The 13,623-nt window shown below is 45.0% G+C and overlaps 1 protein-coding gene across 3 annotated transcripts in view; it reads left to right on the top strand.

Moving 5' to 3' along the window:
• Positions 1 to 11,324: 11,324 nt before the first annotated feature.
• Positions 11,325 to 13,623, top strand: part of Plekhs1 (pleckstrin homology domain containing S1) — a 33,885-nt gene continuing 31,586 nt past the window's right edge. For all 3 annotated transcript variants that reach the window (XM_028875141.2, XM_037205929.1, XM_037205921.1), the window contains exon 1: positions 11,325 to 11,559. The gene's annotated coding sequence lies outside the window, so the exon portion shown is untranslated. The remainder of the gene's footprint in view (positions 11,560 to 13,623) is intronic.

The following is a 13,623-nucleotide window of genomic DNA, read 5'->3' as shown; positions in this document are numbered from 1 at the left end:
GTACGAATGGATTCTGATATACAGAAGAGGCACTCTTTAAGGATAATAATTGTCCATGTACAGGAAAGAAGGGCTCTGGAGCAAGAGAAGGGCATATGCCACTTGTCTGAGCTGTGGAAGAGGAGACCACCTCTAGAGTTTCCAGGATGCCTAGGGAAAAAGTTGTCATAATCCATATGGCATCCCTTTTGTCAAGGTCAGATTGCTGTCGACAACAACAGCATGCACATGGCAGGGAGGCTCGTGTGTATATTTCTGAAGTCAAGAACTATCATAGAGGACACCAGAACCGCCGCTTTGCACCGAGGAATCACACCTTGCACTCTAGCCTGGGAGGGTGCCCTTTGTGTTTGGCTCTCCCACCATAGCCAACTGTTTTATGATGCTCATGCAGCTCCCAGCCTTTCTTTGTATCTCCTTTGCTTCCCTAAACACATCCGTGGTTTCCTGTGCATGCAAAATCCCATTGCAAGATTCACTTCCAAAATAGCTTCAACATCTTTGGAGAAGCTCTTTCTGTCAGGTCAACACCAAATTTGAATTTTAGATAAAATTTTATTTTAGTCTAAGTACCCACCAAATACTGTATGGAACATTCCATGCTCCTCCTACTTTGGTGTGGCTATTTTTTTTAAATTACTGTTGTTTCTGATTTGTTTCTGCATTTGTAGAAGAATCTGGTAGCCCTGGCGCTAATGCTGCAGAAATTTGTTCTAACATTGTTGTCTCACAAGACTGTTGGGAGGAGCCAGGGAAATACTTGCAAGGGAAAAAAAAGGCTTTTCAAACTCCACAGAAGTATACAATCAGTAAGGACCCATTTCCTTTGGTGGGTGTTCTTGTGAAAATTCTGACTCATCAAGCAAAAGACAAATTTTTGTGGAGCTCAGGAGATGGATGAACATGTCTAGTTAGGCCTCTGTAGACCGTAAGGAGAGGAACTAGATGTGAAGGCTTTCTACTGTGGGTGCCTTAGAACCACCAGGGAGCCCCAGTGTTGAAGCACTTTATCCCAGCAGAGGCTGAGGTTGAACTCAGGAGTCTGTGTTGTTCAGTCCCTGCAGTGGAGGTGGACACCTGGGGAGAAGGGTGAAGTGAATAGATGGGAAAGTGGAACCTGAAGAAAGCCTCACCTCCAGAGAGTCTTGTAGCTAGAGTCTTGTAGCAGTCAGGACAAATCTCTGTCACCCACCAGTCACACAGCCGCTCAGACCCAACCAAGTAAACACAGACTTATATTGCTTACAAACTGTATGGCTGTGGCAGGCTTCTTGCTAACTGTTCTTATAACTTAAATTAATCCATTCTAGCGGCGTGGTGGCACGCTTATACACTCGGAGCAGAAGCGATCGCTTGAGTTCGAGCACTGGTACAAGTGAGCTCCAGAAAGCGCAAACTACACAGAAACCCTGTCTCGAAAAAACCAAAAAAAAAAAAAAATTAATCCATTTCTGTAAATCTATACCTTGCCACGTGGCTGGTGGCTTACTGGCATCTTCACATGCGGCTTGTCATGGTGGCAGCTGGCAGTGTCCCCCATCCCCCGTCCCCGTCCCCGTCCCCCCCCCCACCTTCCTGTTCTTTCTTTTCTCCTCTCTGTTAGTCCCACCTATACTTCTTGCCTGGCCATCAGTGGCCAATCAGTGTTTTATTTATTAATCAATCAGAGCAATTTGACATACAGACCATCCCACAGCAGAGTCTGGATAAAGGGAGATAGGAGAAGAAAGGGGGCAGAGAAAATTTGTTAAAGTGGACCTCTTCAATTAGCTTCATTATCACCGTCATCATCATCATCATCATCATCATCATCATCATCATCACTATTTTAGAAATCACAACTCCTGCACCTGAGGATCAGGAACATTGGGGAAGAGGGGGCGGAAAGATGGTAAGAGCAGAGGAGCAGGGTGTCTGCTGAGACTGAGTCTCCTAGAAATGTCAGGAAGGCTACACCCATGAAGTATCAACAGCATGGCTGTCTGAACAAGGATGAAACCAAAAGACAAGCTAACATGGAAAGGGAAGATCTTGAGGGGTCTCAACCATAGACAAAGAACTACAAGCAGCTAAGGAATGCTGCGTGGAGAGAAAAAACAGAGGGAAAACTTGTTATCCAATCCCAATGGTCAACCCTGAAATCATAAACGAACAAGTGATATTATACAGACTAAACATCCACTAAAGGAAAGAGAGATGGAAGCCATGGATTTGATCGAGAGCAGGAGTGTACAGGAGAAGTTGGGAGGAGAAAAGGGAAAGGGGAAATGATGTAATTATATTTTAACTTCAAAAAAAGTGTCATCAAACCTAGGTGTGATGGCTGATACTGATGGTCAACTTGACTGGAACCAAAGAAGCCACCTGTCTTAGCATGTCCATAAGGGATTTTCTAGACTAGATCCATCTAGGTGGACAGACAACACCCTTAATGTGAGCGGCACCATTCCACATCAGGGATCTCCAACTGAGTAAGGAGGAGAAAGCTAACTGTCTAAGCACCTGACGGGACACAGTGGAGACAGTTGCCTTATGTTCCTGCTTCCCCACGTCTTCCTGCAGAGATAGACTGCACCCCCAAACTGTGAGCCCAAATAACCCCTGGTGTTGTCTTTGTGAGGTATTTTGTCCACACTATGAGGAAAGTAACTAATAGAAACAAGGGCCAAGCAGCATGACCACTCTGCAAACAGATTTGGATATGAGCACAAGGTAAGGAATGCTGTAGTCCATGGGCCATGTCCCTACAGCCCACACCCAGTGCGAACAAAGTTCACCCTCATTTGAGGGTACAGAAAAGACCAATTTGTGACTGAAAATTGTTGTGTTGGAGGGTTTACTTTCAATGAAATCACAGTAGCTCCTAATTTCTTTTCTGGCTTGACAAGGCTTGTGGGGGCTGAAGACCAATTTCTCTTTCAGGAATAAAGACAGGAGATGTGGGTGGTTACATAAAAATTTACCCAGCCATGTTCTCAGCAAACCATAGCTCTCTGAGGAGTCTCCATTTGTCCTTAACTATCCATGACACTTGAAATGACCATATTTCTAGTGGCCTGTCTGTGTATGTGTGTATTAAATCAAGTATTTCTTGAATTATGTGTGAAATACTCTTCTGTTACTGGGGATATAGCAGAAAATAAAACAGTCTTAGCCCTGGAAGAATCTGTATGTTTGTCAAGATACTGCTAGTTAATACAATTTTATGTACCAGGAAGCATTGAGTAGCAAGATCAGTAAGATATGGAGCCCATAAACAATGAAGTAGGAGGCTAGGCAAGAATGGCTAGGAAAGGCTTCTCTGGGGAGATTAACATCTGAGCAGAAAGTGGGGTGGGGGAGGGAAGCAGAGCAAGCTATAAGTGCAGAGACCTTGGGGCAGCTTCCCCCAGGCCTATGTGAGAATCAGCAAGAAAGCCCGTGTTCCAGGAACAATGATGAACGGGTCCTTGACAGATTGTGCCAGCCTTTCAGCCATGTGAGCACGCTGGGTTTCACTGTGCTGCAATGGGAAACCCTTCCAGACACCTGAGCAGGGGAGCAGATCTACCGTGGTGCTGCAGAAGACTCGCCGGTAAACACAGCAGGCAACAAAAATGTGGAGGCAGAAGTCCGGCTGTTGTGGGAACAATGAGGATGGAGTGGAGCTCCTACAGAGGAGCGGTCATCACTCAGATTTGTGCTTTTGTCTTTCTTCATACTGAAGTGTGACTGATGCATAAAGCTTTGCAGAGTTAATGCACACAACACAGTGAGCATGGGGTATGTACGCATAAGGCCAACATCATCATGGAGAGTTATCTGCAAAGTCCATCTCACAGAAGATACCTCCTAGGCATCTGGCTACACAAGTAGATGGAATGGTGCTGGTTCCTGCTGTCTCTATCATGTCTGTGGGAAGTAAGGGTGCACAGAATGAAAATCAGTATTTCCCCAAGTTACAAATGTTTGAGGTATTCAGTAGTTTCCGTGGTCGGTCTTCCATTAACCTATTTCATATCCACTCTCCTTGTAAGTTTCCAATTGCACTACCAAATATAGTAAGTTAAAATGACACAGATGTGCTCTTGGTTTTGAATGTCAGATGCATAAAACCAAGGCATCTGCAGGGTAGGGTCCTTCAATAGACTCCAAAGAAGAATCTATGCCCCTTTCCATGTTCTAGAGGACATCCACATTCCCTGGCTCCTAGCCACTCAGTCTTCCATCTCCAGCACAATATCTTCCTTACTCATGCCAGTCATGTCTAGCTGAATAAGCCTGGCCCCTTCTCCCATCTCCAGACCCTCAGTTTATGTTTTTGAATTCCCCTTTGGCCATATAAAGCAACATATTCCTGAGTTCTGGATGCCGGATGCAGACTTCTTTGAGGAGGAAACCATTATTTGGCCTATCATATATTTTGGCTTCCTCATTCTCAAAATGTTGGTTTAGTGTAGAATATTAAGCCCCTGTTATACTGATTTCCTTACCCTCCATGCTCTGAGTACAGGATACTCATGTGCCCAATTAAAACTCCTTTTTGCTGGCGTTCTTGGTGATGAGACAGCCAATCGCATCAGTCAGTGCCCTTTGACCCTCTCTGCCAGCAGATTTGTGGTTTTGCCTGGGAATACCGGTGCTGTCCAAAGTCGAAAAGTTACCTGTGCCAGTGAATTGCTTTTTCCTGATGATTGGCAGGAGGCAGTGTATAAACACCCCAGCTTTTGCTCCTGGATGAACTAACCCCAGCATTTGCCTCCCCCAGACCATGCCCCCTCTAGATCTCTTCATTTGACCGTCCAGAAGCACTGTGCTGTCCTTTGCTCTTTCCTCCCCTCCTCCATGACTCTCAGAAGGTAGAAGAGTCTTTTGTCACCTACTCCAATCAGACTATGATGTCAGCACCCTTCACAAGCAGTTCTAAAGTCGCTAGGACCTTCGTCTTGCCAAATCCAGGTGATGCGTCTCAGTCATCCTTTTGATGGCAGAGGACATGGCTGACCTCCCTAAACATTGTTTCTATCTGATGTCACACTGTCTCTTCCCATGTGCCAGCTCCTTCACTGACTTCTCCCCATCCCTCCCCATCCCCACCTACCTCCGCTTTCTCCATCCTGTTCATGGTTTTGACAGTGATGTTGGACTTTTCCAGAGCCTCTGTTGCAGCAGTGTGGTGCTGCTTCTATGGCTACAAATCTCCTCACAATCTGGTAACCCTTCCCTCTGATTTCACCAGGCCTAGATATGGTAAAGGCTTGCAGCTAGTGGGTTCTGGCGTTTCACCACGCCTGACTGGCTTCCCTTAACCTGATTGGCATCTCTGTAAATATCCCTCTTAGCAACTCTATCCCACGTCCACCCAGCCTACTGATCCTGACAAACACACTGTTTATTTCCGCACATGCTGTATCCCTCATATCCACCAATAGCAAGTTGTGTCTCTAATTTCTTTTTCTGTCCCCCCAGTACCTGTTATCCAAATGACACCAATAAATGTTGAAATTAAATCTTTCTCCTTTTTAATGTAATCAGCTGAAATAAGAGATTATGGTGGCTAATTTTGGTTGTCAACCTGACATACTTGGGAAGAGAGACCCTCAGCTGAGAAATTGCTTCCTTCAGATTGGCCTGTGGGCATTTTCTTGATTGCTAAATTAATGGAGGAGGGCCCAGCCCACTATAGGTGGTACCATCCCTAGGCAGGTAGGCCTGAGCTATTATATAAGAAAGGTAGCTGAATTTAAGCCTGGTAGCAAGACAGTGGGCAGCATTTCTCTGTGGGTTCTTCTTCAGATCCTGCTTGACTTCCTGTCTCCACTTCTCTCAATAATGGATTGTGACCTGTAAGCTGAAATAAACCCTTTCCTCCCTGAGGTGCTTTAGGTCATGGTGTTTATCACAGCAACAGGAAGTAGACTAGAACAGAGCTTGAAAGAGATTAAAACATTTAAAAAAAAAAAGCATATTTCCTGATACAAAAAGACAGAAGAACAAAAGCATAATACCAATTGGAGTATAATCTGATTTTACAGGGTTTTGTCTGATTCCTCCGATTTATGATTCATGTAAGTTTATATACAGCCTCCTTTCTCTTCTGTGGGTTCAGGAAATGAAAGATGGCCAGTTCTGTTATGTTTGAAGCTAACAGTTGGGCCACTCACACCCTAAGCAGCAGGAAAGCCCCATCATTGACTCACAGGGGCCAGAAGTCACTTTACATCCTGGTCAGTGTAGTGGGCAATGAAAAGTACGTTTCTGTGCGGAGACCACCACTCCTGGGGTCTCCCGCCTCCTCTCTCCCTCTGTCTTCTGTACTGTGAACTGCACTGCCTCTTTCCTTGTCCACCAAGACCTCACAGCTCAGGCTGGCCACAATGACAGGCACTATAAAGATTTAGGGTAAGAGAAAGGAAGGGAGTAAAAGAAGAAGCTTCCCAGCATCCCTCCCGCCTCCTCACATCCCTCCTCCCTCCTAGCATCCCTCCTGCCTCTCCCTCTTATCCTCCCTTCCAGCCTTTCTCCTGCTTCCTAGCATCACTATCATAGTGTCTCCTGAGTCTGGAATCTTGGGTTCATCTTTATTGCCTATCTTCATCCTTTACCTCCTGCTACGTGGACTGAAATGTCATTTTTAAAATAAAGAAAAACATGACTTCAGCACTCTGGGTCTAAGTGTCCTCTTTGTAATCTTTTGCAATCTGTCTTTGCTTTTACAAATGAATCCAACATAAAAGTGTGTGCTTGTGTGTGTGTGTGTGTGTGTGTGTGTGTGTGTGTGTGTGTGTGTGGTGTTTCAGGGGGAGGAGATTGTTACCTTTATTGTGTTTTTCTATTTCTAAATCCTCTATAGGCCACAAGCAAGGCTGAGTTCGCAACCATATTAGGAAACAAACAAACAAGAAAAAAAAACTTTTTAGAAACTTCAAAAGGATTTTGTTCCATTCTCTGGACATCCATCTGATTCCTGCAGTTGCTCTGCTTTGGAGTGGGGGAGTCCAGGCCTTGCACACAATCTACCACCCTACTGGGCACATTGCTCGACCTTGAAGATTACTCAAACTTGTTCTTCCCAAGAACCACCCTCTTCCAGCCAGGTTGGACCATCAGTCTCTGACCTCACCAGGACTTCCACCCCAAGGAGTCCCTTCTCAGTCCCTTTATCCATTTATCTCTTTATAACCCTTTGACTCCATGAATCATCACTTGAGCGCCCTTTTGTAAGTTTACTTAACTCCTTGGTTCTTTTGTTCTTTTGTGGCATCTCCCTAGCAAATGCTAGCCCAGAATGGAGGCACACACCCCCAATTTCCCATATCTGCTCTGGAACACATCAGACAAATCTAAACCTTACCACTTACCGTTGTGAACCTCTATGTACCTACAATGCTTCTTGCCTTGGGAGAGGCAGAGGAAGGACATCTCTGAAGGACCTCTGAGGGTTCTGAATTATGAGAACTTCGTATGGATAGAGAAGAAAATGGATGAAACCAGGAAAACCAACCAGTGTGGATTAGAACCAGATGAGAGCAACCTAGCAACAAAGTGAAGAGGACTTCAACAAGGATGGCCAACTGCCATTTCCTTCTTGAGCAAAACCCTTCATCCAGGCTCTCTATATGTCACCAGCCAGGGGAAGGACAGTGCCAGGGTCTGCTGCACACTCACCCCACCCCTTCAGTGGTCTTCGTGTGCAAAGTCCAGCCTAGCTCATCAACTTTTGCAGGAGGTGAGGAAATGCCAGCTTCAGCTACAAAAGGTCAGTCAGCAAAGCGGACATGCCAAAGGAATGAGGAAGATGGAGAATCCTGAGGCCTCAGAGATGATAAAGAGACGATTGATTTGACGTGAGCTGACGGGAAGAGCAGCAAAGTCAGGCAGGTGCGGTTGAAAAACAGAGGGTCACACAGGGGTAGGCCATTTCAGGGTGGCCATTGGGGGAGGGAAGAAAGGAGATATGGATGCTGTCACTGTGATATTAGTTTCCCTGGCCCGATGATGACTTCTCCAAAGATGCTCATCTTTTCAGTATCTGTGTATCCATAATTCAGTAACTGGCATACAGCAGGCACACCATCATGAGTAGAGTGTGGTAGGCACTCAGCCAGCTGTGGGGAGATCATTCAGCAGAAACATACAGTGTTCGTCTCAGTGGACTGTACTGTCCTGTGGAGGACGAGCCAGTCACTGGTTAAATGATCAGACAAATGAATACAAAATGATGAGTAGAGAAATGTGCTTCAAAGTTTGCACAGCACCAGATGGTGTCCTTTGATCCTGGCCTTGCCTGAGAGAGAAAAGGTCTCTGAGAAGGGAGGCATGAGCAAGATCTGGAAGATGAGCAGGAGTCAGTGGAGGAGGAGTTTAAGGAAGAGTAAGCTGGAGAGTGGAAACAGCGTGGAGGGAGACCACGACAGCCAGAGTCCGGAGATCAGGGGAAAGGCTTTGCTTCTCCTTCCCAGAGAGGAGGCTAGGCCTGTTGTACAACTGCCATCCCTGCCTTCCTGGCTGAGCCCTGACTTCATTCAGGTGACAGTGGAAAGAACCATGATCGGCCCAAGCCAAGAAGACTCCACTTCCTCTTGGTTCTGAGACTGGCCTTGAGGTGACATGACCAGTCCAATAAAATGTAACGGGAAATCCTCCTCCGACCTTGTAAGAAAACTGCTCCTCCCTGATGTAAAAAGCACGTAACAGGGATTCTCATTTCCCCATCTCTTCCCTGGGGCTTGGCTGCTTTCTTGTGAAAACATGATAAATATGGCAGACAACCATAACCAAAACAATCAGAGCCACAAAACAAGTGTCAAAATATCATCAACTCATCAGACTGACTCTGGACCACTTCATCCAGACATCCTGCATGATGTCTGACAAATAAGTTATAGGCCATTGTGATTTTTTTTTAATGTGCAATTAGAAACAGTCCTACCCTCAATGCCCATCAGTCCGGTCATGGGACTCATAAAATCATGAAAATGCTTCATACCACCAATTTCTTTGTCTTCACAAAGATAGTGATTTAGACATAAAATGAGAGAGGAAATGGATTTTTTCACTAGAGTCATTCTTACACTGTCTCTAGGACACCCTTATTATTCCTGTTTTGTGTCTAGAGCCTTTTCTTTGCCTTGCTTCTTTTATTTGTCCCAGAAAAGAGATACAGTAAAGATTGCCTGCAGTGTGATTGATGTCACCACTTCCTGGTGACATCAACATGGATGTCCTGTCCACACAGACAATGAGCATACAACATGTGGCTGGTCAGCCTGTACACTGATGAGTCCTTGGCTTTGAAACAAGGACAAAATCATGTTGTGGCCTGAATGGGTACATGGAGTGCTTTGAACAAGGACAAATGAAATCTGAGGACCAGAGAGATGGCAACCTGTGTGGTTACCCTTGCCAGTCGGTATCAGAGCAAGATGAGAGCCCGGAATAACTGGTCCCAACTCAGGTCTCATAGATTACAAGGGAGGACATGCGAGCCACAGGGTCCGTGGAGACTGGAGTTTCACTTCTGTCCCTGGCTGTATGGCCTTCAGCAAGCCATTTCATCTCTAACTTACAGTTACCTCTTTTTTAAATTAACAGGTCATCATTCCTACCCTACAAAATTGTTGAGATTAAATGATATGCTAAGTGAATTAAAAATCCCCAATAAACACTAGGGATTGTCATGTAGCACACACTGTTCAGCTCTGATTTGGTGAGGGAGGAACAGGAAGTTAAAGAGCGGTCTCATGACAGAGTCCCATCATGAAATTAGCAAATTGATTGTCTGAAATTTTAAAGAAATTGCTTACTTGCAAAGATATTTAGTTGACAGCCTCACCCACATTGTTGGCGATGATTAAGGAGGAAAACCACGCTTCTGTCTCGTGGCACGTGTATGGATTTCTCACAGGGTTAGTATTGGATATCAGCAGCAGACATCATTTTCGGTTTTCAGGTTGCATCTACAGTATAAGTGGCTTCCTTAGGCACCTGTGGGATATACTAAGCATCTTCCCTGAAAAGTTGTGTGAGATTATTGGGAAATAAAAACAAAGACTGGAACGCAGTGGGATGGGTGGGTGGACGAGCAGACAGACAGGAGATGGAAAGTTCACGGCCTGCCATCTGTTTTATTGTCATAAAGGAATTACAGATTGTAAATTAATTTCCCCTTTCCCTTCAGTTAGGTCTTGCTATCAGTGACAGGCTGTCAGTAGCTCTGTGGTTCCCAGGGGGAGACCAGCACAGTTTTTGAAGAACTGCTTAAGGCGCTAGGAACTAGTAAGATCTGGACAAAGACCCACTGCTGAGCTACAGAGTGCATCCAGGTCCAAGGCTGACTTTATCTCAGGAAATACATTTCAAGAAATGGCTTCTCCTAAAACAAGCAAAGCAAGTTCTGTGCAGCAGGTGAACAAATCAATCGCTTCTGCATGCCTGGAGCCCAAGAGTGGTCAAATAAGGAACCAACAAGACCCACACCCTCTATAGGCGTAAAAGTTAAACAACAGAGAAGGAACTTTGGCTGAAGGCTACCCAGCACTGTGCTGGCTCCTTTTTATATCTGAAGTCTTATTTTCTTAGGAAAGATTCTATGAAGTCAGAATTATCTATCCCAAAGCTGGGCATGTACACCTTCCTATAATCTCAGACTCAGTTCAAAACCAGTCTTGACTACCTAGTGAGTTCCTTGGCTCAAATGAAAAATGAAAGAATTAGCCATCCTGTTTTTGCCAACGAAGGACAAAATTTGAAGTCTGAAAGACTACAACGTGAATATGTGCCAAAGCTGATGGGAACTGAGCTCCGTCTTTGAGGGTACCAAAGATTAAACACCGAACTTTCATTTCTAAAGGCGATGTAACACGATAGCTCACCAGCACTCTGCCGTCTCCTCTAACTTTCTGAAGTGTGAATTAAAATACACGCAAGCCCCTCGGCTGGCCAGTACCACTGCGCTTGTCAAACAGCCACTGTGTGGGCTTCCTGCCTTGAAGAGGCCACGTGCTGGACATCAGGCCTAGCCCCTCACCACACCGACAAGGCTGCTCCAGCATGCATGAACGAGCCAGTCTTCCTGGAAACACTTGGAGGAACGACTGTGTTAGAGAAGCCAGGCTTTTGTTTCCTCACCGGGTACAAAGCAATCCTGATTCAGGAAGACATGTTGCTATGATACAGCAGGGTGGGAAGCAGAGGGTTGTTTCAGTGGTAGTCATTGCAGAAGGTCAAGGCTAGGTTGGCATTGTCCTCAATAAGAGTCATTGTTACTAGGGTCCAAAGTCTTACAGGAATTTTTAAAATTTGTTTGCTTTTTTTTTCCCCTCAGATACCTGTACCTTCAGGTGCAATTCTATGCCAAACCACAAGAAGAATGAAAGCCCAGGACTTCCCCTGAGCACCGACTTCATTGGCATTTGGGACAAAAGTAAAATCTTCCCAAGGCTTGTGGAGAACTTCCTGCTGACTCACATTTCACACAGAGCCTGTACTTAACCCCCACCCTCTCACCAGCGCTCAGAGTCAACGGAGGAGTGCCGGAGCCTTGAGGACAGCACGGACGGGGAACGGCCCAGTGACCTGGTAAGTACGGATGCTCTGTGACGGGTTTGGACTCTCAAGGTTATGGAGATCTGGGAGTTTCTTCACAATTGAGCGACTGCGAATTGGAATTATCCAATTTGAGCAGTCTTGATATTTTAGACTTTTTCTTTATAATCTTCTTAGGCTATAGGACCAGAGGGAAAGAGGACCTCTTGGCATTACGCTTATCAAATTCCAACTTCCATGACAATAAGTAGGTCAGGGAACAAATGAGAGATCTTTCTGAATGAGATCAAAGAGCTAAATTGAACAGGTATACATAGGTATGGGGCTTGTCTGTTTATTTGGGGCCAGTGACAAGGAGTATAAGAAAAACTATAAAAAGATTACATTCTCCATTCCTATTATTTTTTAGATAGGGTCTCACTATGTAGCCCTGGCTGCCCTAGAACTCATAGAGATCTCCCTGCCTCCACCTACCAAGTGCTGGGGTTAAAGCCATATGCTGCCATACCCCTCACATTCTCCTTTCTTGAACAGGCAGAAGTACACAATCCTGAAGGTCAATTTTCAAGTTAGAATTTTGGCTCCTTTTCTGAATTCTTAATTCTGCAAAGTCAAGTTGCTTAATCTTTCTAATAAGTGTTTCCTTGTTTGTGGCTGGATGTTACAGCATCATAAAAATAATTTAAGCTTTAGTGTTGTGATGAGGATCTGAATGCACAGTGTTTATAAGTATCTGGAATGTATTGTTTCCCATAAATGCTAGCAATTATTAACAAGCATACAACCATAGACTACTCAAGACAGACAGGATTAGGTAGCTAGTGTTCCTGGTATCTGAACACCTATGATATACTCTTAATAAGATTGGTTCCACGGAAGCTCACAGCAGTTCTGGGAGTGGAGGCTTGGAAAGGTACTGTACTACTGTACTGGATTGAAAATCCCATCTTTCCTTACTAAATGGGGAAGAAAATGAAACCCAGACTCCACAGCTAGCATACCAAGCCATCCCACCCTAGAGCTTTATCTGTTGTGTCCTCTTGTGGTGGGTGGGGAGAAGATAGAAGAGCAGGACCCATCGGCAGCATCAGAGCCCTTCATGGCTATCCTAGGCTAGATGAGTATCATTGGACTTCCGCCATGCACAGTGCACAAGGAGAGTGGATGTCATTGGACATATCCATGAGCATCCATGTGGAGCCCAGTGAGTTCTGCCTGGGGGAACTTGACACACTTCACCTCACTCTTTCTCTCTCCAGTGGAGGTTTCCATTTGTGAAATAAGCCCCCTCAGAACAGGCTAGTTCTGAGACCCCAAGTCACAAAGTATGCCAATGTGTAAGTACCTTCAGGGTTCAGTGCCTGGGTTAAGTACCTTCAGTACTCAGTGCCTGGGGTAAGTGCCTTCAGTACTCAGTGCCTGGAGTAAGTACCTTCAGGGCTCAGTGCCTGGGGTGCTTGCACTCTCCCTGGCTTCACTCAGAGCTCTGGTACTGGGGAAGGCTTAAGCATGGATTCTGTACAAACTGTGAAGCATCAGGATGTTCTCAGACTGTGTTATTGGGAAGATTTTATCCTTCCCTTTTACAGAAAATAGGAGCTTTTAAAAAAAATTGCGTATTTTATCAGGAAAAACAAAATTTCTTTCTTTCTTTCTTTTTTTTTTTTTTTTTTTTTTTATGAACAGCCTCCAAACATTTTTCAGTAAACACATTGCTTTAAAATGTGTTGCTCGGCGGATCTCTGTGAGTTCGAGGCCAGCCTGGGCTACCAAGTGAGTTCCAGGAAAAGGCGCAAAGCTACACAGAGAAACCCTGTCTCGAAAAACCAAAAAAAAAAAAAAAAAATGTGTTGCTCACAACTGGTCTCCCTTGAAGAGCTGCAGAATCCAGGTTCCGTTCACCATTACTGGCCAGGCTAACCGCTGCATGCATGGACAGCTAAGTCTCTCGTGTGGAGGCCAGAGGAAAGGACGTGTTGAAACGCACTTCTTAATGACTTCTCTAGGCAGTGGCATTCTCACATTGAAAAGAAGCCCAGGGAATTTATTTTAAAATAGAATTTCAAATTAGCCTTGGTTAGTCTCAAACTCATAACT

The sequence above is a fragment of the Peromyscus leucopus genome, chromosome 1 (genome assembly GCF_004664715.2).
Source record: "Peromyscus leucopus breed LL Stock chromosome 1, UCI_PerLeu_2.1, whole genome shotgun sequence".
NCBI classification, from domain to species: Eukaryota; Metazoa; Chordata; class Mammalia; order Rodentia; family Cricetidae; genus Peromyscus; species Peromyscus leucopus.
Note: the sequence above shows the minus strand (reverse complement) of the source record. Positions and strands in the feature narration are given on the sequence as shown.